The sequence below is a fragment of the Drosophila bipectinata genome, chromosome XR (assembly GCF_030179905.1).
Source record: "Drosophila bipectinata strain 14024-0381.07 chromosome XR, DbipHiC1v2, whole genome shotgun sequence".
NCBI classification, from domain to species: Eukaryota; Metazoa; Arthropoda; class Insecta; order Diptera; family Drosophilidae; genus Drosophila; species Drosophila bipectinata.
In genome coordinates this window covers 18,253,979-18,277,427 of record NC_091735.1, presented here as the reverse complement: position 1 = coordinate 18,277,427, position 23,449 = coordinate 18,253,979, and the positions used below count along the sequence as shown (strand labels likewise).

The 23,449-nt window shown below is 37.2% G+C and overlaps 1 long non-coding RNA gene across 2 annotated transcripts in view; it reads left to right on the top strand.

Annotated features, from left to right (window-relative positions):
- The window catches only part of LOC108131880 (uncharacterized), a 63,089-nt gene that overhangs the window by 38,819 nt on the left and 821 nt on the right, over positions 1-23,449 (top strand). Inside the window, exons 3-5 of one of the 2 annotated variants that reach the window (XR_011441886.1) lie at positions 15,342-15,504; positions 18,639-18,777; positions 23,234-23,442. This is a non-coding gene — a long non-coding RNA (uncharacterized lncRNA). The remainder of the gene's footprint in view (positions 1-15,341; positions 15,505-18,638; positions 18,778-23,233; positions 23,443-23,449) is intronic. The other variant, XR_001773662.3, reaches the window with a different exon arrangement.

Sequence of the window (23,449 nt, the reverse complement as noted above, 5' to 3'; positions counted from 1 at the left end):
TTTTTTGGATGGGGGGCCAGCTGGGGCGTGAAATTGTGCCAAGGAAGCTTGGCTTTGAAATGAGCCAGCCAAGGATTCCGATGTGAGGGGCTGAAAACATCCTCATTGTGCTTACCTGCAATGAAACAAAAACAAGACCAAGTTGGAGCATTAAACACACACATATATATGAGCAAATAAGCTGAAAAGCAGAAAGTAGAATGTAGATGGGAGTCCGGTTAAAGTTTTTGGCCATAAAACCAAAAAAGCCAAATTAATCATGACTCTCCAGTCATAAAACACAGGAACAGGGTCAGGTCAGGAAAAAGGTAAAAGGACACGAATGATAATGTAAGGCAACATTGTTGCCGTTTACCACAAATACCATTAGATTCTTGGGGGATTTCGTAATCACATTTTGACCCCAAGAACCATCTTAATCATAGGTCTTTAACAAATTTTGATTAGATTTCTTGGAATTCATTTTAATGTACATGGTTACCCGATTTAAGTTTGCCAACAAATCATTTCACTGCCTTGGAGTCCAAAGTTGAGACTGGTATTATTTCGAAAATTCTGAAAATATTTTTCTGAAATATGGTATTATCAGGTTAACTTTATAGGTTAACCTTGTTTAGTCCGCCACCACGTGTCTATTTCATTATAATTATACCTTATACCTAATACCTTATTTCTTATATGGGCTATGCTTTTTAGAGTACTTGATAAGTATGATGGGCCTGATTGAAATTTTAAATTATATTGTATGTAAATATTGTAAAAACTTTTATTGTTTAAAAAGCTTGAAATGTTCTTTTTAGTGAATGGTAGTATTTCTGTTTTGTAATTCTATTGGTCTATCTGTCTATTTAACCTTAAGGGGAGGGTAAGGTATTAAATTTTTTTTTTTTTCATTATACCCTTGCAGAGGGTATTATAATTTTGGTCAAAAGTGTGCAACGCAGTGAAGGAGACATCTCCGACCCTATAAAGTATATATATTCTTGATCAGGATCACCTCCTGAGTTGATATGAGCATGTCCGTCTGTCCGTCTGTCCGTCTGTCTGTCCGTCTGTCTGTCCGTCTGTCTGTCCGTCTGTCTGTCCGTCTGTCTGTCCGTCTGTCTGTCCGTCTGTCTGTTTCTACGCGAACTAGTCTCTCAGTTTTATAGCTATCGTCTTGAAACTTTGCACACACCCTTCTTTCCTTTGCACGCAGTATATAAGTCGGAACGGCCCGGATCGGCCGACTATATCCTATAGCTGCCATATAACTGATTGATCGGAAATTGTATAACTTTGACGTTTTTAAAGTTACAGAGTTCAAATTTGACATGAGTGCTATTTTTGGCAAAACATTACGACATGCCAAATTTCGTAAGGATCGGCCGACTATATCCTATAGCTGTCATATAACTGAACGATCGGAAATGACCCAACTTTCGTGTTGTTAAAGATAGAAAGCTGGAACTTGGTACAGATTATATTCTTGGTCAGTTAATCCGATCTACCAAATTTCATAACGATCGGCCGACTATATCTTATAGCTGCCATATAACTGAACGATCGGAAATGGTTTTTGGTAGAAATACCACTTTTGGTGTTTTTGAAGATAGAAGCTTGAGACTTTTTTTAGATTTTGTATTGTAATAAATTGGATTATATATTCCTATTTCCATAAGGATCGGCCAACTATATCCGATGTTTGCGATATATATCCGGTTTAAACTGCAAGGGTATATAAACTTCGGCTCCGCCCGAAGTTAGCTTTCCTTTCTTGTTTTTTATACCCTTGCAGAGGGTATTATAATTTTGTCCAAAAGTGTGCAACGCAGTGAAGGAGACATCTCCGACCCTATAAAGTATATATATTCTTGATCAGGATCACCTCCTGAGTTGATATGAGCATGTCCGTCTGTCCGTCTGTCCGTCTGTCTGTCCGTCTGTCTGTCCGTCTGTCTGTCCGTCTGTCTGTCCGTCTGTCTGTCCGTCTGTCTGTTTCTACGCGAACTAGTCTCTCAGTTTTGAAGCTATCGTCTTGAAACTTTGCACACACCCTTCTTTCCTTTGCACGCAGTATATAAGTCGGAACGGCCCGGATCGGCCGACTATATCCTATAGCTGCCATATAACTGATTGATCGGAAATGGTATAACTTTTGTGTTTTTAGAGTTAGAGAGTTCAAATTTGACATGAGAGCTATTTTTGGCAAAATAATATGACATGCCAAATTTCATAAGGATCGGCCGACTATATCCTATAGCTGCCATATAACTGAACGATCGGAAATGACCCAACTTTCGTGTTTTTGATGATAGAAAGCTGGCACTTGGTACACATTCTATTTTTGGTCAGTTAATCCGACCTACAAAGTTTCATTAGGATCGGTTGACTATATCTTATAGCTGACATATAACTGAACGATCGGAAATGGTATTTGGTAGAAATATTAAATTTCGTATTTTTGAAGATAGAAGCTTGGGACTTTTTTTTAGATTTTTTATTGTAATTAATTGGTTTTATTATGATGTAATCATAAGGATCGGCCAACTATATCCGATGTTTGCGCTATATATTCGGTTTTAGCTGCAAGGGTATATCAACTTCGGCTCCGCCCGAAGTTAGCTTTGCTTTCTTGTTTTTTGATTACAAATGATCCAGCACCGAGTTATGAGGGGCACCGCAATTCAACTTTTTTTGGCGACACGTCCGGACAATTGCTACCATTGCCATATTTTTAAATATTTTTCTGTAAAAATTTGATAAAACATTCTTCTAATGTCATACTTTAATATACCGTTGGTTGAATAAATAAATTTTAACTGTGTCGTCAGGAAAAAAATCACAAAAACATGGCTTTTTTCGCATGATTTGACCTTACCCTCCCCTTAAAGGTCAAGAAACTTGTAAATGAATTCTACAAATAACTCCCGTAATGAACAAAGCTTTGGAAAATCCCTTTTGCAAATAGAAACCAGATCCTTTGGTGTATCCTTTTCGCTAATGAAATGCAACAACAAAGTGGCTGCTTCGATTTTCTGAAACAATCACATTAATCATTGTGTCAATTAGGGAAATGGGAAATGGGAAAAGGGAAACGGGAATGGAAGCCTTCATTCTTAATTAGAGAAAGTCAAAGAGTGTGTGTTTACAGAGTGTGTGTGTGTGTGTTGGGAACATAAATATTTACTCAGGGAACGTAAAAGGACAAAGAATGGGGGAAAAAGAGTTGAATTGGGAAACAGCAGGACATCGGCAGGACATGGTCCTGCCGCAGATCCTTGCAGGAGGAGAGCCAGCAGTGAGCAGCTGCTTAACGAAATATGCAAATTGCCTAAAAGTATGCCACAGACAATGGCAGGCGAACAAACAACAGCATTTTGCAATTAGTGCAACTGTCAACAAGACATGGCTAAGGAAAAAGTGAAGGCCACCAGCACAGGGACAGGGACAGGGGCAGTGGTAGGAGCAGGGCAGGGTGACCACCTAGAGGGTGGCCGAAAGGGGTAGAAAAGTCATGCCCCGCCAGGACCAAGCAATGCAAGGCCATGTCACCATCAACGCCATTCACTCGAGTCCAAATGCTCTCGGTTTTCCCGGCTCCTCGGTTCGTCTTTCTCGCCGACTATCCCATTCTTCATGCCCCCTCTTCGGTTACGGTTTCGGTTTCTGGCTCTCTGGTGTTCCGACCTGTCAGCCAGCTCATCATGTGGCCTAAGTGCCTTTTGGGATATCATCTAGCCATCCCACCACCCACACAGCAGGACCATCTCAGCAACCAGACAGTCGGACGGACAGACAGACAGACAGACAGTCGGACAGTCATGGCTCACATCCTTCTAACTTGGCCTAAACTTGAACCAGCAGCCACTTGATAATTTAAGTTGAAAACCCAAGCAAACGAAAAAACAAACAACAGTTGGTACACAAGCTTTAAAAATAAATGCCAACGAAAACAAATTAGACGCTAAATTAACAAGGACTTTTACTTTTAAAAAGTTGATGTGGAGAATAAATTGTAAAAGGGTCTTAAAAAGGATCAAAACACATTCCTAATTGTGTTTTAAAGGGAAGGTCTTCTAAAAAAACAACAAGCAAATAAAAAAATTATAGGATTTTTAAGCGAAACTTTTTAATAAACAATAAAAAAAAGAACTTTTTATTTAAAATTATACTCGGTACTTGGAGACTAAAAGTGCTTAAGAAGTACAGGGACCTCTACAAGTACCAGGTAATATACATATAGGAGAGTTATTCAAAATAAAGAAGATTTATGTTAAAACCTACTCAAAATTATAGGGGTTTCTAAAGTAAATACTTAGTAAACATTAAAAAAAAGGGACTAGGAATTATTATTACCGGTATTACCGGTACCGGTACCGGTATACCCGGTATTGTTCATAATTATACCGCTTCTTATACTCTAAAAGAGCTATGCAAGTTCAAGAAGCTTGAAGAGTACCGGGTATCATACAGTTGAGAAAGAATACTATTCAAACTGCTTTACAAAGAGTAGTCGGAGAAGAATATCATTCTTTATATATACTTAGATTATATACTTAGATATTAGATTATCAATAAAAATCTATCTTTAACACTAGATATTGAAATTTTAATGCTATTATGCTATATTACAAATATAGCGGATATATTTCATTCAACTTCCGTTCAGTGTAAAGTGTTCAGTAAATCCTAATGAAAGTAAAATTTCTTATATATAGTATTACCAGATGTCTTAAATATAAAAAATACAATACAAAAACTTCCACAAGTAACAATGGCAATTCCACCGATTTCAATTAATTAAGCTCACGCTGGATGAACATGAATTTCCACAGATTTTCTCCTCATTTTCCATCCCCGTTTTTTTTTCATTCATTCACATTCCAAATGCATTTCCTCCGCCAAGTTCTTTTCACATCTTCTTTGTTTTTTTGAGCTTTTTCTGTTTTTTTGTGGAAAAACGTGACCCCATATATGTATGTATGTAGGTAGACCCAGTCTTTCCCTTTCTTTCGGTCGGGGCCCTCTCTTTCTCTCGTTTGCATCTAAATTATGGCAATTGAGTGTGAGCCAAATAAATCATTTTCAGCTTGCACTTGTTCCACGTTCTTCATGGCCAGAACCAGACGGCTATACTATAGAAATTTTTACATATTTTTAAAGTTATAATTTATAAATTTTACGCTTTAACGTTCAGGCTCTACCCTACTGGGGTTTGTTTCTAAAACAAAATTAATTGCTTTTAATAAAAATAACTAAAAAATACAAAAGAGATTTCTTATTATTCTTAGAAAGAATAAATATATCTCTTGATGGCCTTAATTTTGGCCAATTTTTCCATTGCCATTTTGCTTTTGGCCATCAATTTGCAAAAATGAGCTTAATACTGGTTATATACACGCATCCTGCAGATTCTTAATGTCCCTCTGGCTGTTTCAATTAATTTTTAATGAGAAACCATTTATGCGGTGTCCTTTCAGTTCACTTTGGTCCGCCTCTTACTCTCCCTCTTGCTGTGGGACCCCTCCAACCCCTCTTAATTAGTTGCAACTTCAATGGGATATTAATGGGCGCACTGGCATGTCCTGACACGGAATTTTGGCAAAATGCAACAACAGTCCGAGACAGGATAATACACGGAGAGAAATACAATTATGATTTAGATAGATTATGAAATTTTTTAAGAGTTAGAATTGATTATGTTATACATTTAATATGAAAAAGATTAGGGTTTTAGATTTCTATTTTAGATATATTTAGATAGGTTTCTAAAAATATTTCTAGATAAGTATATGTAGGAATAGTATTTATATAGAGATTCGAAATGTTTAAACAGACTATGCTACCGTAGAAATCTTTATAAGGACTATTTATTGTTATACAAAGAACCTTGAAATCATATCCTTTATGTAACTCATAAAAATCATTTAAAAACTGCCGTAAAAATCATTTTCCTTTTTAAAAAATCTATCAATATTTGTCCAAGTGTAGCTAGAGCTTATAAAGCTATGGTCATTATGTTACCAACATCGGGATCGGGATCATAATCGTTATGGTAGCGTAGCGATTTGCCCCTCGCCGCCCATTTAATTAAACTTTCCAACCCTTGAGGCTATGCTGGCCACGCCCACTTTTTGGTTGGCCAAAAACAGTTCAGCCTTGTTCAGCTTAATTGCTAACACGCACACACACATACATATAAATATATCCAAAATACCTACAAATACAAATGTAGAAAGCAAAACGCCCCAAAAAGTATGCAATAAAAATTAATGAGCGAGAAAATTTTTATTGACGCGCCTTTGGCTTTGGCAATGCATAAATGAATAATGTCCCAAGGGGGCTACATAATGAGCGGGACTTTTTGCCCCATTTATGTGGTGTGTAACTGCCTTTGTGTGTGCATGATGGCCAAAAGGAGAGAGTACGAGAGGATACGGGCAGCAGGGGCGTTCCCTCCTTCGGCAAAAACTAGACAAACAACGTCATTGTTCGCACAGCTGGGATTGCTTGTTTGCGAAAAAAATTTCGCCATTTCGCGTTTGGCCGTTCGCGTTGTGATTTGTGGCCACTAAAAGCTTCTCTGACATCAGCCGAAGGACATGTTGGGACAGGACACTCAGGACATGCCAGGACACGCCATGGCACGGCCAACTGCTGCCCAAACAAATGAATGGATACACGTGTGCGTTTAAAGGCACTGCAAAAAAAAAAAATATGTAGCTAGTGTTTTAACTTAAAATTCATAAAAGAAAATGTTTAAATTTTAGAATATGTTAGATAATGGTTTATTTATTTGTTTATTCACTTATTTGTTATAATATTTGTTTCAATAAAGCCACATAAGATTGTATTATTCTTTAGAACCGTTTCTTTCTTATATTTTTATGTTTTAATATTATAGATTTATACAATTTTAATCCCAAGAAAACATATGTTTAAAATTTATGTTTTCTTTAGAATTTATTCATAAAATTAATTTACTAAACATTTTTTTAAAGTTTCCTTTTTTAATATAAAAGTAATGGAGTCACAGTGTGGCGCCACTTTTCTGAGCAAAACAAAAGCCGTGTGTCCAGGATTGCAGCTGTTTCTACAAACTATCCTACACCCCCTTGTCGCTTTTTGTGAGTGCCACACCCCCTTGAGTGCCCCTTGACCACCTTAGTCCCCCTCAAAACTGAACCCTGCTAATTGCAGTTGAAAAGTGAAGCGTCAACATTGCGCATACGCCACGTGGGCTGCAATCGGACTGATTTATGACGGAATTCCAATCAAAGTGGCAAGCTTCGTGTTTGCCTCGGACATTAGACCTCAAAGAGGAAGCTGATAGGCCAAAAAAGCAAACAAAAAAGAACTGTTCTTTATGACATCAGAGAAACAAAAAAACGAAAGGCAAATGGTATTTTGGGAGAAAGTTGACCAAAAATGCCTTGGGGGTGCGTGCCTTCAACTTTCCAGAGAGTTTAGTGCGATGTTGCGATATGCAAACTAAACGGAGGCACGTGACCTCTTGCACAACCTCTAGACACACAGTCATACACACACAATGGGTTCATACGCACACGCACGTACATTTGTGGTCGCTTAAAGTGAGGTCCTTGAGGTCCTTAAGGTCCTGAAGGTGCCCCAACCGGCCACGTGTGGGAATTGCAAATAGACATGGTTCTAAAAATGTTTCTCATAAATAGCTGGAGGTTGTTATTTTTGTGGCTTTCAAGTAGCTTTACTGTGGGTGGTTATGACTGTTTTCGGGAAATGTTTTATATTTAATTCCTAGACTAGAGCTAGAAATAGATCTAGAGAACTAGAGAAAACTAGAGCTTTATAAGATCCCCAAAATTTATTATAATTTTTTCTATTAAAAGAAATTTTTAGTGACCCTATAAGGTGTATATGTATATCCTTAATCAGAAATACAGGACCTCCTTGCAAGTCCCGATATGAGCCTTAAAAAAAATTAACAAAATTAAGAAAAAGTTTTTATTTTTTGATAAATAAGCCAGTTCTTTGGAATAAACTTGTTACTTGTTAATACCTACAGTTAATAATTATTTAAACGACAAGTAAAAATAAAAATAAAACTAAAAAAATAATATGGAATATATGTATAGTAGAAGCCAAAAATAAATCGCGTGACCCGTGGGCTATTTTTGTTGGCCTCCTTGTTGGCCAGGCCAACATTTTTGAGTTAAATACGATGTCTCTGTCCCGGCCATTTGTTATCTGCGGAAGTGTCCGCCAGCGATTGCGTGCTGCATGCTTTTGGCCATTTAGCTAGCCACGCCCACTATTCTAGACCGCCTCTCCATTACCAGCTCTCCGGTCCCCGCTCTCTAATCCCTCTGTTTCTCTGCTCCTCAGAGATCCTTTGTATTTTCTCCGCAATTCACGTAGCTGAGCGGTTAACACAACAATTTGCCGAAGGATTTTTGTTATCGCTTCTTGAGGGGGGAAAGAGACAGTGAAAGAGTGATAGAGTGAGAAAAAGTGCACAGAAAAAACTGTTTAGCTAGGTATTACATTTTAAAAATTTTTTCGGTTTAAAAATAGTGTTTTAAACTAGTAGAAAATTTTCAAAAAGTTAAAGACAATACATATGATTAGTTTCCTTAAAGGCTTTCCGTGTTCCTTTCTTTTTGGAGTTTGTTTTAGAGTTTAACTTTTTATTTGGTATTTGGTTGGTTTTAAATGTTTAAAGACATTTTTTATTTAAAATTTCTATAAATTTCCTCTTAAAACTCTTTTTTTTCCCGTGTCTTGGATGAGATTTGTGTTCCCCTCGTTTGCTAACATTATTTTTTCGTATTTCGTATGTTTTATTGTTGGCATCGTTGGATGCTTTTGGCCTGGAATGGTCTGCTATGGTTTGGCATCTATAGCATCTATAGCACCTGTCGCAAATTGGCCAAAAAGGAAGCCGGAGGGGCGAGTCTGGCCAAGAAAGGAGAGAACGTTGTCACGTCCTAACAAATATTTTGCAATTTTCCACAGTTTCCATTTTATCCGTTCAGCTCGAATACAGTTTTGTGTTTCAGTTTCTGTTTCAGTTTGAGTTTCATTTTCATTTTCCTGAATGCTTGTTTCTCTTTCTGGGTTTTTTTCATTCTTTTTTCTTTGTTTTTGTATTTTTGTTTGTACTTTTGAGGAACGCTTGATTTGGCCTGAAAGCAAATTGGCTTTTTCCCCGGCACGTTTCTGAATTATAAAGAAGGACGCACAGGGGCGTCAAAAACAAGGGGGTGCCTCCCACCTCACAGAGAGATAGAGAGAGAAAGAGAATGATTGTGCAAGTCCTCAATTATGCACACTCACATGGGTGGTGTGTGTGATGGAAGGGGAGGGGGAGGAGGCTACGCACAAATCTGGAAATTGCATCTAACAACTGGCCCCATTTTCCGCTTTTCTGGCCCCACATTCCCCCATCTGTGCACTTCCCCAGTGCATTTCCCCTTGAACTGGCTCTTCCCCAGCAAGGATAACAGCCAAATAGCATAGCAAATGAGACTAGGAGGATTCCAGGAGCGCTGCGTCCTTGGCTCTTGGAAGCGACTCTCCCATATAAGTCAGATACTCACAATTCCATGCATATTACCATGTTCCGAAAATGAAATATAATTCTACCCGAAGATTATGTCGACAGGACTCCATAAAACAATGGATAACTTTCTGGAATAATATGGGTTTTCAATTTCTGGGTATTTAGTTTAAATATTTGTCACTTTATAGCCTAAAAATAAGGATTATTTAAGGGGACCCCCCCCATTCTCGGTTTTAAAAAATCGATTTTTTTTTATACCCTTGCAGAGGGTATTATAATTTTGTCCAAAAGTGTGCAACGCAGTGAAGGAGACATCTCCGACCCTATAAAGTATATATATTCTTGATCAGGATCACCTCCTGAGTTGATATGAGCATGTCCGTCTGTCCGTCTGTCCGTCTGTCTGTCTGTCTGTCCGTTTCTACGCGAACTAGTCTCTCAGTTTTGAAGCTATCGTCTTGAAACTTTGCACACACCCTTCTTTCCTTTGCACGCAGTATATAAGTCGGAACGGCCCGGATCGGCCGACTATATCCTATAGCTGCCATATAACTGATTGATCGGAAATGGTATAACTTTGGTGTTTTTAGAGTTACAGCGTTCAAATTTGACATGAGAGCTATTTTTGGCAACAAATTACGACATGCCAAATTTCATAAGGATCGGCCGACTATATCTTATAGCTGCCATATAACTGAACGATCGGAAGTGAACCATCTTTCGTGTTTTTGAAGATAAAAAGCTGAAACTTGGTACAGATTATATTTTTGGCCAGTTGATCCAACCTACCAAATTTCATTAGGATCGGCCGACTATATCCTATAGCTGCCATATAACTGAACGATCGGAAATGGTACTTGGTAGAACTATATACTAACTATATACCAACTATATCCGATGTTTGCAATATATATCCGGTTTTAACTGCAAGGGTATATCAACTTCGGCTCCGCCCGAAGTTAGCTTTCCTTTCTTGTTTTTAATTTAATTCGAACTTATAACTATTCAAGAATGTTCCCTGAAAATTTCAAGTCAAAATTTCGAAAACTCTTGAAGATATAGCCGATTTATGATGGAAGCCTCAGGCGACGGCGAGAGCCGTCTCAAAACTTTAAACGCGTTTTTCTCGAAACAGTGTTTTTACAACTGGCGCATGAGGTTACTCAAAAACTATTAATCCAATCGTTTCCAAATTTTAACACGTTATTCTATACATATATAGCTCTCGTATGAACTAGGATAAATCAAATCGGTGAAGATCTTTTTTACTTTTCAACTCGATTTGTGGCTGAAAAATATGGAAATTTAAAAAAAAAAATTTCAAAGGTCCGCCATTTTGTTAATTTTTGAGCGAAGTTAATAATCCTAGTTCATACGAGAGCCAAACATGTAATTTTTCTAATCCCGTTGGAATTTTTGGATTCCGATGTTCCAGTGAGCGGAAATCACATGCGCCGCCGAAAAGAAGGGCTTTTCTTTGATCACAAAAAACAACAACAAAAACAAAACAAAAAAAAATTCTGTGAAATGATTTTCTTCCTTTTTGTGTCTTAATATATGTAAGCACAGTTACAACCCTAAAAAATAATTTATGTCCATTTGCCAGCCCATTGAAAATCGTCAAAATTTAAAATCGAGAATGGGGGGGGTCCCCTTAATGCAATTTGAAGGGGTTGTTGTTTAGAATTATTTTAGAAACCGGAATATTTTTCTGATAATTTTCATAAAAGTTTTATTAGAAATTCTGAAATACTATGCTACTATGGATATAAAAACATATATATAAAACTATAAACTATCTGTTAAGAAGTGTTTAAAAATTATTGAAAAAAATAACATAATGTGGATACCCGGATACTTGTAGAACACCTTTTAGAAAGAGAACATCTGGATCTCGAAGATCTATTAGAGGTAGGGTCATAATATTTGAAATATAGACTTCCAGGAGTCATACACACTCATTTTTTAAAAATTATAATTGCCTCTAATAATGATATATGTATTTCTGTAGTAATAATTCAGAAAAGTCTAGGAATGCAAGTATTTGGTATTATATAGTTTAGTAGCTTTACTATAAATGGTGACTATCATCTATAATAAATTGCTTAAATATACTAAAAATGTTTTAAAACCTATTCAGGTTCTAAAGAGGTACCATAAAGGTATATTATTATTAAATATAACATTTGCTCCCAATACCAAAACCTAGACTTTTATAACTCAAATCCCTTAAAATGTTATCCCCGCATTTTCCTATAAATATGCCATCTAGTAGTTGATAAAATAATAAATCCCCATAAGCTATAGCTCTCACTCTGATTAAATTATCCATTTAATATAGTTGGAAACCAGTTCCTTTATCTCTCCTTGGGTGAAATCATATTCGCATTTTGTTGGCCTGGCCCACATATATAATCGCCATTATTCTCAGCTGATTGCCATTTGCAGGCACTCAGCTTGATTTAGGTCCAGGCCACGCCCCCCATAGCCTCCCTATAGATATCTTCGTGTGGCATTTTTCGCTGCTTGCCACAGTGCCACATCCACCTACAAAGTGGCCATAGAAATTTGCATGAAGAGGAAAAGCTTTTTGGCCCATAAATTCATACAAAATAAACTTGATGCCAAAATGTCTCAATGGCGACACGAAAACGCGCATGGAAGTGGCGAAAAAATGGTGAGAAGGAGGTGGAGAGTGGCCGGATCTGACCTTCAAACGGAAAAGGAAAAGAAAGAATCCTGTCTGAAGTTTTTGAAACCGAAACCTCCAGCCACTTGAGTTATTCTTTGCTAAAACCCCCTTTTTTCTTGGCTAACCCCGCCTATGTTTCCATAAGCCCATGTATTAAACATGAGCCATGGGATGGGCTGTATGAGGGCTGTCTATTAATGAGTGCCACGCCCCCAAAACATACAAAGATTGGCGAGTCGATCATAAAAAAAAATCATAATGGAACCCATCCATGTGCCGCTCATAAAATCAAAATCTGTGGCATATGGAAGATGAGGCAACAAAAAAAGGCAACAACTATGTTGACAAAAAGGGGATGGATTGGTGGCACCGCAAAAAGGGGGGAAAGACGGCTAAGACTGTTAAGCCAACAAGGGTTAATATTGGAAATTAGTGGCTTTTTTAATATAGAGGCTGCGGAGGGATTTATTAGATTTATTATTGGATTAGTAAGCATTTTAAGTTAATTAAATGAATTAGAACCAGTGGTACTTAAGTTAAGGTTTTTAGATTATATAAAGATATATGGAAGATATAGGAATTTCAGGATCCAAACATTAAAAAATCCCATTTTTCTTCGTTGTAAAAATATATGCTATAGAACTCACGAAACTAACTCCTCAATTTTTGTCTTAATAATGTATATTTTATATTTGTAAATTTCATATAATATGTCCCACTAAAATCCAGTCAGGCCCATTGTACTTACTAGCTTTTTGAAAAAATTTCCGCACCAAGTGGGCCATGGAATTGAAATTTTCAAACCAAGTGAGAGAAACCAAAATACATTTCAGTCACAAACTAGACAGCCTCACAGACGTTTCGACTTTAGATACAAATTTGTACAATTTTCTATTGGAAATTTTTAAATTGGAAGGAGAAACACTTTGAGACAACAATGGAAGACCAAAAGAAAGTATTCAAGATGATCGAATATTTCGAGAAGCTGGCCGTCTCCCAGTTACACATCTGTGTCTCCCAGGAGCCCGAACTTGGACCCTTGCTGGAATCTGAAGTGATTCCCTCCATGGCGAAGATTCTTGAAGTTGACGAACACTTGCGAGAAGCAGACAAGACCATTGACCAGCTGGGACTACCAGAAGAAGTACTGGAGCTAGACGTGTCTAAAGCAATGCCTGGGGAGGACAAGGCCTCACCTTCGATTAACCAAGAAGCTGTCGAGATGATTTTAAATGAACCCAAGGGCATTTTGATGCCGAAAAACGATATATGGATTGGAAAGGACCCGGCTATTCCCCGTCTTATGTTCATCACCGGCGAGGAGACTGCCATATTGATTGGAGACGCTATCGACGATCGCTTGAGGGAGATTTTTCAGAAGCACTCCAGTCCCAAGGGGCATCTAAGTGTGATGGTTTTCAACCGAAATGCCTTCGCCAGGCGTGCTGCTCGCGCCCTCCGCCAGGCCGCACAGGAGATGTCCAAGGAATCAAAGGACGAAGATCAAGACAACGATGAGGAGGAAGTAATGGTCTCCATGTCGAAGATTCGTTGGGGCTGTGCCGGGATGTGGAAGGACGTGGGATTGAATGGAGAAAACAAAGAAGAAACCCAGTAATGAAGTAAGCTTTCAAAATTCCTCAAGTACGTTTGGACTAATGGACTACCTAAAGCATCGATTTGATTGTTGGCTTACAAGAATGGGTTTTTAAAATCAAACCCAAGGGTTAAAAATGTGTTTTAAAATTTAAAAGAATGTATTGTTTAGAATGTTGAAAAAAAAAAAATGAATTCGGAAATAAAAGCAGCGCTTTACCACCAAACTTGATTTTTATGAAACGCATTTGGTGTTTTCTAAAAGGTAAGGAAACTCGATTTATTCATTAAAAATCGCACATTCCCCGTGGCCAGGTAACTGATTTAAATTCCCACAAAAATGTATTTATTTTTTATTGTCAAATCTGACACAAATGTCAAATGACTAAAAATTCATTTAACTAACAACCTTGGCCTGTGAACTTGACTAATTTTTAGCAAATCAGAAGGCAATAAATTATGAAACAAACATGATTTATGCAAAACATTGATGGACAATCGAAAGGATAATGAAAATGTAAATGTAAAAGTATTTGCATAAATAAATCGGCATAAATCGACAAATGTATAAATGCAAGAGACATTAAATATCCTTGATGGCATATCCTGATTAGCCGGCCGACATATGAAACGGATAGTTCGAGGCTCAAAGCTCAAAGCTTGTGGCTCGAGGCTCGAATGAATAAATCATTTCGATTTATTCAAAATGCTATCGATTTCTTAACGGCCAACTTGTTCGCCATTGTTGGCCAATTTCGCAATACAATTTTCCAGTGGCGAACCGTGGAACAGTGAACAGTGAATGGTGAAAATTAATTATGCGACGCATTTCCCAAGGACGTTTGCCACAAGGATCACCCGCGAAGGAGACAGGAATGAGAATGAGGATGAGGACGAGGACGAGAATGAGAGAAAGACAAACAGTCGACAGCTCAATCAATTCCAGTATGGCGTTGCCCCAGTTTCCCTTACTTTTTCCGTGCCTGCCTGCCTGCCAGCTACGGCATATCCTGCTATATCCTGCCGCATCCTGACGTATCCTGGCCAACGGTCACGCACGCACACTGCGAAAAAGGCAATCAAACAAACGGAAGACACCAACCGGAAGTTCAAACTGGACACGAATTGATGATAATGATGATGTTGATGATGTTACTGATGCCATTGCTTTGCGCCAATGATCATCATAACACGCCAAAGGATACCCGCCAAAAGGACACATTTGTCATCACTCGCCATGTCTGTAGCATCTGTCACATTTGTATGGAAATATAGCAAAATCCATACATATAATAATATCTAATAAATTGACGCCCAGCCAGGATTAGGTTGTAATTGAAAGACGTCATTGGGAAATAGGATTGAGTTCTATTTATTGTCCTTTAGGGATAGCGTTTTGTGTGGTTGGTGTTTGGGGTTTTTTGAGGGGAGTTTCTGGTAATAGTTTGTCTTGAAAATTAAATTGTATATATTCTTTTTTGAGAATTTTTAATATTAATAAAAAATAAATTTACTTATGTGTATTTTCAGTTAAAGAAACCCCAAAAAATCCAATCCAGAGACCTACTTTCTATAAAATTCAAAAGAAGGAATGGAAAGCTACAACTTCAAAGGATAAATGAAAGAATTATCTATATCAGTGGAGTCTATCCGGGTCATTCGTTTAGAAAAATGTACAAAAAACCTACAAAATGTAAGTAAAGCTTGGAAGGGTTTTTTTTTTGGGGAAAGACTAAGATGGTGGAAAAAAAAGGAGTCGAAGGATTCGAAGGAGTCGCAGGAGCGGAAATCAATTGATTGGCGGCCACAGATGTGAAATGGTTTTACGCTTGTGCGATTTCCGGCTGCTGCAATTAAATATGTGTGCTTGTATTAGTACAACTCTCAAACTTTCTCTCCACTTTCGTTCCACTTTCTCCCTACCCACTTCCCTAACCACTTTCTTATCCTCCACGAAGTAGAACCCTGAGTTGTCGTTTTTTTGCCATTCCAAAATCAATCACTTCCACAGCTGCCAAAAGCGAAATGCTTTGTCATTTATATTCCCTTAAATCGTTTTCCGAAAACCTAAACTGCCACGCCTACTATGTAGAATCTCACTCTCACTCTCATACCCACTGCCCTACTGCTTACCCCCCTGCCCTTTAACCCTCCATATCAATCAAATGCCTGGGCACGCTCCGATTGTTGTTGAAAAATTGTCGGACATGTACAATAATGTTTATCAAATGGCATCTTCTTGTACAAATCCAGGGCTCCATTTTTTTTCCTTTCTTAAGGAGCAAAAAATATCCTTATTTTTTATATATATGTATATATGTATGTGTGTACCTTGGGGCTTCTTTGATTTGTTGTTTGATTTTTTGGGGCAACCATGGAGGTAAGAAATACTTGAGGTGATAAAAAAAATCCACAAATAAAAAAAAGTAAAAAGAAAAAGAATAAAAGTGTCAAAGTGCATTGGTAATGCCTTAACGGAAAGATGAAAGCTTCCCTGATTTATGGTTTCCTTGTAAATCAAGAGAATTGAATCTGTCGCCTTTCCAACAAAAAAAAATAAAGAAATCCTTACGGCAATCTTCTGGTTGAACGATTTTAAAGTCAACTGCAATTTCACTTCGTTGACCTCGACCAGGGATTTCGATATACATATGGGGTTTGTAGATAAATGTACATATGGAATGGAATTTATATGGAGTATGTGTGCAATATATATGGCATTTATATAGATTTCTTAGTAACCTGATGCATGCTGGAAGGGCATCAGAAAGCAGGGTAGCTTGGTATTTTTAAGGACCATTTTTTTAATAAGGGTTTTAATTTGATAGAGTTTTTATTAGGTTTGGGTAAAAGGTTCATTTTATTTATATTATTATTATTTCTATTACTTCTTATTTTTATCTATTAACTATCATCCAAGCTACGAACCTATGGTATGTTTTCAGGTTTTCTTTGTAGAAAATATTTTTTTAAGATACATTTCTATATATATTTAGCTCTATAGCATATTTAATTTTTCAAATTTATTATAAAGATTTTTATAAAGAGTATTTAAATAGTCATTATTTTATAAAAATGATTTATTTTAGGGCTTTCTGTGTGGCAAGAACTCAACTCGACTTCCCAGCTGTTTGCATTTCAGCTTGGGGAGGTCTAAGGACTAAGGACTCAGGACTTAAGACTTGAGGCTCGTCTGGAGCTCACTTGGTTGGCGTTTGCTTTTTTGATAAAAGCTCCATTGAGGCGTCAGCTCTCAAGTGTTTGCCAAAGGCGAAAAAAAATGCCAGAGAGTGTTACACTTTTGAGTTACATTTTTAGTTACATTTTCTCAGTTTCAATTTCAATATTTTCGTGGTCTCTGTTAAAGTAGGTTGTGTGGGTCGATCGATGATTTTAAATGAAATATGCACAAGGCCGCAGCCGGACAAGTGTCAGATGGTGGGCTTAGGTTGCGTTTTGGGGCCCACTTTTCAATTAGTTTCCAATTAATTGGCAGGCTTTGCATTGACAGCTGTCGCGGCGGTTCCACGTGGCGTATGCGTGATATTATTAAGTATACGCTGTTCAAAGTTTATAACTTTTAGTTCAGTATTTTGAGTTATTTCATGGAAAGTTTAGAGTCAAGTCAGTTGATGTGGAAAAATCTTCCATCAAACTTTTAGATACTTGAAGAAAATTAATGAAACTTCCACCCTGTAGGTTCCTGTGCATTCGACATGTTGTAACTATTAAATGGCCTATTTAATTAATCGCATTTCGTACGATTTACTTTATTATTTGCTCTTGAAAGTGCATAGTTTGTGTTTCCTTGCCAAGGTAAATACTCTTGACATCTTGTTTGGATTAATTAAAGCTTAAAGAGCTGAAATAAATGCATTTATGTTGACCTCATATACGCAGAGGTGGTGCTGCATTGCCAGGATATAGGGTTAGGCTGCCAGGATGCTAGGCAGCCAGTGAACCATCGAAGCGAATCGAAAACCGAAAAGCTGTCAGACTAACGAAGCAGCACAAAACACTCTACATAGTCGTACGTACCCCAAAAAGGGGGGCGTTTTGTGGGGTTAGGGTTGGCTGGTTTTAGTTAGAGTAGGAGAAGGAGGGCTGTAAAGGGGATAAGGGGGGAGCTGGCAAGCTTTCAAATCTGTTGGTACTTTAACGCACTTTACTTTCTGGGTTACTTCCACCCACAGAAATTTTGTTGCATTTTCGGTGCGGATTTTAAGTGCAGCCCCAGACGTAAATAAAGTGCGGAATACATAAATCAAGCATCAATCATTCATCATCAATCATTTTGGGACAAGGGCGGGGGGAAAGAATAAGGGAAACAGGGCAAAAGTGTAAAGGATAAAGAAAAAGAGAAAAATGAGAGACACGCAGAAAAAAGGGTTCGTATTTAAATACACAACCCTACAATATTAATTCCTTGGATAGTTTTCTTAAAAAATTATTCTTTAAAAAATTTATAAAAATTCTCTAAAGCGTACTCCTCAAATTGTTGACATTCCTCTAACCTTTTCATCTTTCCTTTTCAATATTTATGCCTTCCAAATTCCTAAACTAAAAATTTATGTGAAAACTTGACTTGGAGATGTTTTGTAATTTGAATGTCCAACGAGTAACGAGGAACACTTGACTGTGTGAGTAAAGGACCTGCTTGCCATAAATTACAAACAAACACACACACACTCATGAACACACTAGAGTGTTGGCATCCGGTTGCTGTTATTCGTCCTTTGTCACGATTATCATCATCATCATCATCATTGCCATTCAAGGCAAGGCGGCAAGTGCATAATAAAATTTTATTATTTTCTCTACTTTAAGCGGAAATGAATGTGCAGGACACCCATACATCCATACGCGCATGGGAAGGAGGTCGCAAGGATACGCCAGTTAGCTGACTTCTTGTCGGAATTCCAATGCAACATAAACACCAAAGAACAGAGAGAAAATATTAGAAAAGGTGAGTATTTTTTATAAAAATGTAGGAGAGTTGATAATTTAGGGAAATATTCGTGAGGGATTTCTTAAGAAATACGACTTACAGATCTTATAGGGCAAGTTTTTCTAAAGAGTTTTTTAAAAACCCTTTATGAGAGTTGTTACCTGTGGCTTTTTATTTTTTGGAAAATAGATAGATAAATTCATTTTTTTGCAGACCTTTTTTCTCTCAGTGCCTTGGTAATGCTTACAGCAGCTTTTCAGCATTTCGCAGTCGCCTTATGCTCAAAGTAAATGGCAGCAAATTGCATTTTAATCACATTGTTGTGCTCGTGTGGCATGCGGCATGTGTGACACTTGCTGCAGGACAACGTCTGCCAAGGACACTTCGCTAAATTTGGGTTATTAGATAGGGGGGGATGAGTGGTATGAGATGGAGTGATAGGATTCAGGAAACAGGATAAGAGAGGCATCACCCTGCATTCCAATTAAATTTCCTGCTCCTTCAACCCGTCCAGTTAGCCCCAATTAAACGCGCCTTATCCCATCAGACATCCTGCGAAAACCCTTTTCAAGTAGTCACTCGCTTTGCAGGGGATTACACTGAGATAAATTTATTAGAATGGTTTTAAAGGGAATTATGTTAGTTTATTTTTTTTGGAATTGTTAGGGGTTATTTTTTTGTAAACAAGGGGATTTGTTGTTTTTAAATTATTACTTAATAGTTTCAATGCTCTATTAATATCAGTGGCAAAGCTTAAAAAATGTTTCTTAAAATACGATCAAAACTTGATTTTTGAATTATTTTTAAAGAATTTGGGCATTTTTCTTCACTTTTTAATCCATTTTTTTAAGCTATGAAAAAACTATTATTAGCCATCCCTTAAGTTTCTATAACTGCATGAGTTATGAGTTATCATTAATATTCATACTTAATATCAACAATATCTTAAGAATATGTTTTATTTAAATTTCAGTAATTTTTCTTGCACATATATATATTTTCTACAACTTATTATTTTTTATGCAAACATATTAGTTTCCCCCAGTTACTGAGAGTTCATCCAAAACCCCCATTTGATAGACACCCTGGTACTCTCATTGCACATTCACATTCCGAGTCTAAAATCTAAAATTCACATGCAGAATTACGTTGAATGGAGTGCTGTCAAGTGCAGAATTTCAGGAGATTTTCCAACGGACGAGATTTTGCATGCAAGCTTAAATGGCGGAAATCAGTGCCAGACACAGCGTCAGGATAACAGGGAGCGAGAAAGGGCGAGCGAAAGAGATAAATAGTGTGTAGTAGAGAGAGAAAGAAGAATAGCCATGGGGAAGATAATTTGCCAGCTATGCAGATTAGTTAGCACTTTCCCTGCCACACACAGAATATTTCCACAGATTTTCTTCTCATTCCTACTTTTTTGTGGAATTTATTCCACTTACTAGTAGTCTGCCCTTTTAATCCATTCGATTACATTTTTGGAGGCCCAATACGGGCATATTGCCGCCCATTTTATGTTTATTTTTAGTTTTTATTAATGGCATGCAAGTCTGAGGTTTTTCTTGTCAGGATATGGTAGGATATACATACATATGTTCGAGTGTATAGCATATAGTTTACCTCAAGACGGTTCTTTCAGGGCCTCGGATTTCAAAAAGTGGGTGTATTGGGATCTTATCTACCTGAATCTAACCTGAACCTGAATCATTTTTTTCCACGATCTTGCCAACAGTATCCTAAGTTTCTGTACAAAATCCGGAAAGAAGTTAGAAGGAATCAATTAAAAAGTGTATATTTATTGAGATTTTTTTTTAACTTTTATTAATTACAGATTAATGTATGTAGATTGAGTGTATGTTTTTAAAAAAATTTTTTCCTAGAGATCCTAGATCTTTTGAAAGACACTAGATATTCTTCAAAAAGTTCTAGAAAACTATTTTCTAACCTCAAATTAAGAAATGATAAAATAGACTTCAAAGATCAAGCTTCAATTTTTTCTTAAAGTTCCCACCAAAACTTCGTTTAAATTACAAGCCCCTATAGTTTAAAGAACCTAAAAAAAAGGAGAAATCTTTCTTCAAGTTAAATGTCAAATAACTTGAAGTGAAAGTATTTTTTTCCAAAAGAACAACAACAAAAATAAGAGAAACTTTCGCGAAAAAGTTTTTTTTTGTATGTCATACTGTTCCTAATCCTTGTTGTTTATAGGGTATCCTTGCGAGTCCCGTGAGAGGGAAGGGAGCAGAGGTCCTGTCCATCCTGTTAGCTTAAAAATGCATGCCAAGAACACGAAACGGAAAAACGCAAACTTTTTCGCAGCATTTTTCTTGATACGAGAAGAGCAAGCCAAGCGGATTTGTAGCGTTTTTATTTATAAATTCCGCTTCCCCAATATTCTTCCCTCCATTTCTTTTACTTTTTTTCTTATTTTTTTTTGGTTTTTGGTCTTTATGTGTAAGCCAGAGGCACTTGCCCCAAAGGGAGGGGCATGCCAGAGTAGCTTTAGCTTTGGCTTTGGCTTTAACTGTATCTGGATTTTGGTTACGTGCAGGCTAAAACCGAGTCAGAGATTAGCTAAAACAGAAATGACGACCAGAGAATGCAGGCAGGGGTGGAGACGGTAGGGATTGACAGTGTTAGGGGGTAGATGGTCCACCAGAGGTGGGGGGGCTTCTGGCCAACCACCCTCCCTCCCTTTTTTTGTTTCTTCGTTTCATGCATGGAATTAGCCGCGTTAATAAAATGCCAGCGACTGCGGCAGCCAAATTGCCATTTAGGGATTGTCCTGCCCTACGCCCCTCCACCTTCCTCCTCCACTGCCACGCCCCGTTTTGCCCTCTTAACTTGGCTTAACTTTCCGCTCATCTCTGTCTTTTTCTAGCTTCAGGCCTCGCTTTTGGCCAACTCCCGACAAAACTTTTGCTCGTTAAAATAAATTTCGCCTTCTCTTCTATATACCAAAAATAAAAATAATAAAATAATAAAAGCGAAATAATAAAAAGAAACATAAAACGAGAAGAGGGTTCTTATAATCTGAGGGTTAAGTGAGGTACCAAGCTTTCTAAAAAAAATATACGGTTATGACAAAATAAAAAAACAATAATGAAATTTAATTTAAGGTATATTTTAAAATTAATACTTTGTAATTTAGTTTATCTTTTATATTTTATAATTTGGAAAATCTTTTATGTAAGTAATATGAACCCAATATTGAAATATACAATTCAATGAATATTGAAATATTGAAAGCTTACCATACAATTGTGTAGATAACAGTTTCAATAATTTACAAAAATTTATAGTAAAATTTAATTAAATATTACATGATCAAAGGACCCTCAAACTTAGTCGCAAAGCTTTTCTAATACATATTTCTTTCACTCATCAAAATTGTATTTATGATTTTTATATTATATCTTTTATGTTCAAAGGCCAATTTTCGTCTAATATTTTTTTGCAATCCTCAGCTGGAGTGTATAAAATACTAAATGTTTTTGCCGCTTTTCTCGTTTTCCCAACTTCAGCTACCAACTTGAGCTTCTGCCTCTTCGTATTCATCTAGGGCTTTATCGGTTTTTGGCCATTTTTGTTGCTTTTGTTGGCTGCGTGAAAATTTACGCGCTTGACGCTTTTATGGCTCATGAGGGCCCATTGCTATTGGGTTGTCTAAGCCATTGTCTTTGGCCTGGTCCTGGATTCTGGCCATGTTTATGGAGTTTTGTCCGGCAATTAAATGGGCTGTATATATTCCCTATATATGTATAAACGTAAGTACATACACTATATACACTGCATAGTTTGGGGGGCTCTTTTGGGGCACTTTTGAAACTGATTCAGTTGCACTCGCGCTAAAAACTTGCTAACAGCAAAAGCGGCAACTTTTCCGATCCGACTTCTTGGCCAAACACACTCAAAAAAGTTTTTTTTTTTGGGTGGATGGATCAATCAGTTGCAGCCAAAAGGGGGGGTGGTACTGTGGCGGAGGTGGCATCCCTTTGGGGCATGGTGTGCCTCTCCTAAAAACTTGTAAATTGTTTTTATTGTCAGCAGCATGCTACGCTTCTGGTTTTCCTTCTGCTTTTGCTTTTGCCACTCTTGTTGAACTTTCTCTATTGTATTTTTGGTATTTCCTTGGAGTTCAACAAGAATTCTCTTTCCTAACTTGACTTGCAAGTTGTAAGTTTTGTTTAAGACCAGCGGCGATCTTACGACTTCATTTGCAGGCCAACATGCATTTGATTAACTTTCACATTTATTATTACATGCACGAGCAACCATAAATTTTGCAAGAATTAGTTTTTTTGGCCATAAAAATTTAAAGTCAAATTATCTTAGTCGTTTGAAGATTTTTCGTTAAACAACACACATTTTACTCCACAAGTGATCTTGCATTTTAATGCACACTGTACTCTCTTTTGCTTAACATCACAGGTTATCTTTATAGCACAGTTGCTAACATTCCAATACTTTCCAGTTTCAATACATCCTGTTTTCGCCATCCGCCATTTCTTTTGATTGCCATCATGAGAAATATACTAGGATACCGGCGAAGATCTTAAAACGCATTTAAAATGTAAATAATATCTTCTGTCTATCTCGCATGGAACTGGGAAGGCGGCGACTTTGTCCAAAAAACTGCATAGAAAATACATACATATTTTAAAGACAGCGTTTGGATAAGCAGTTAGTA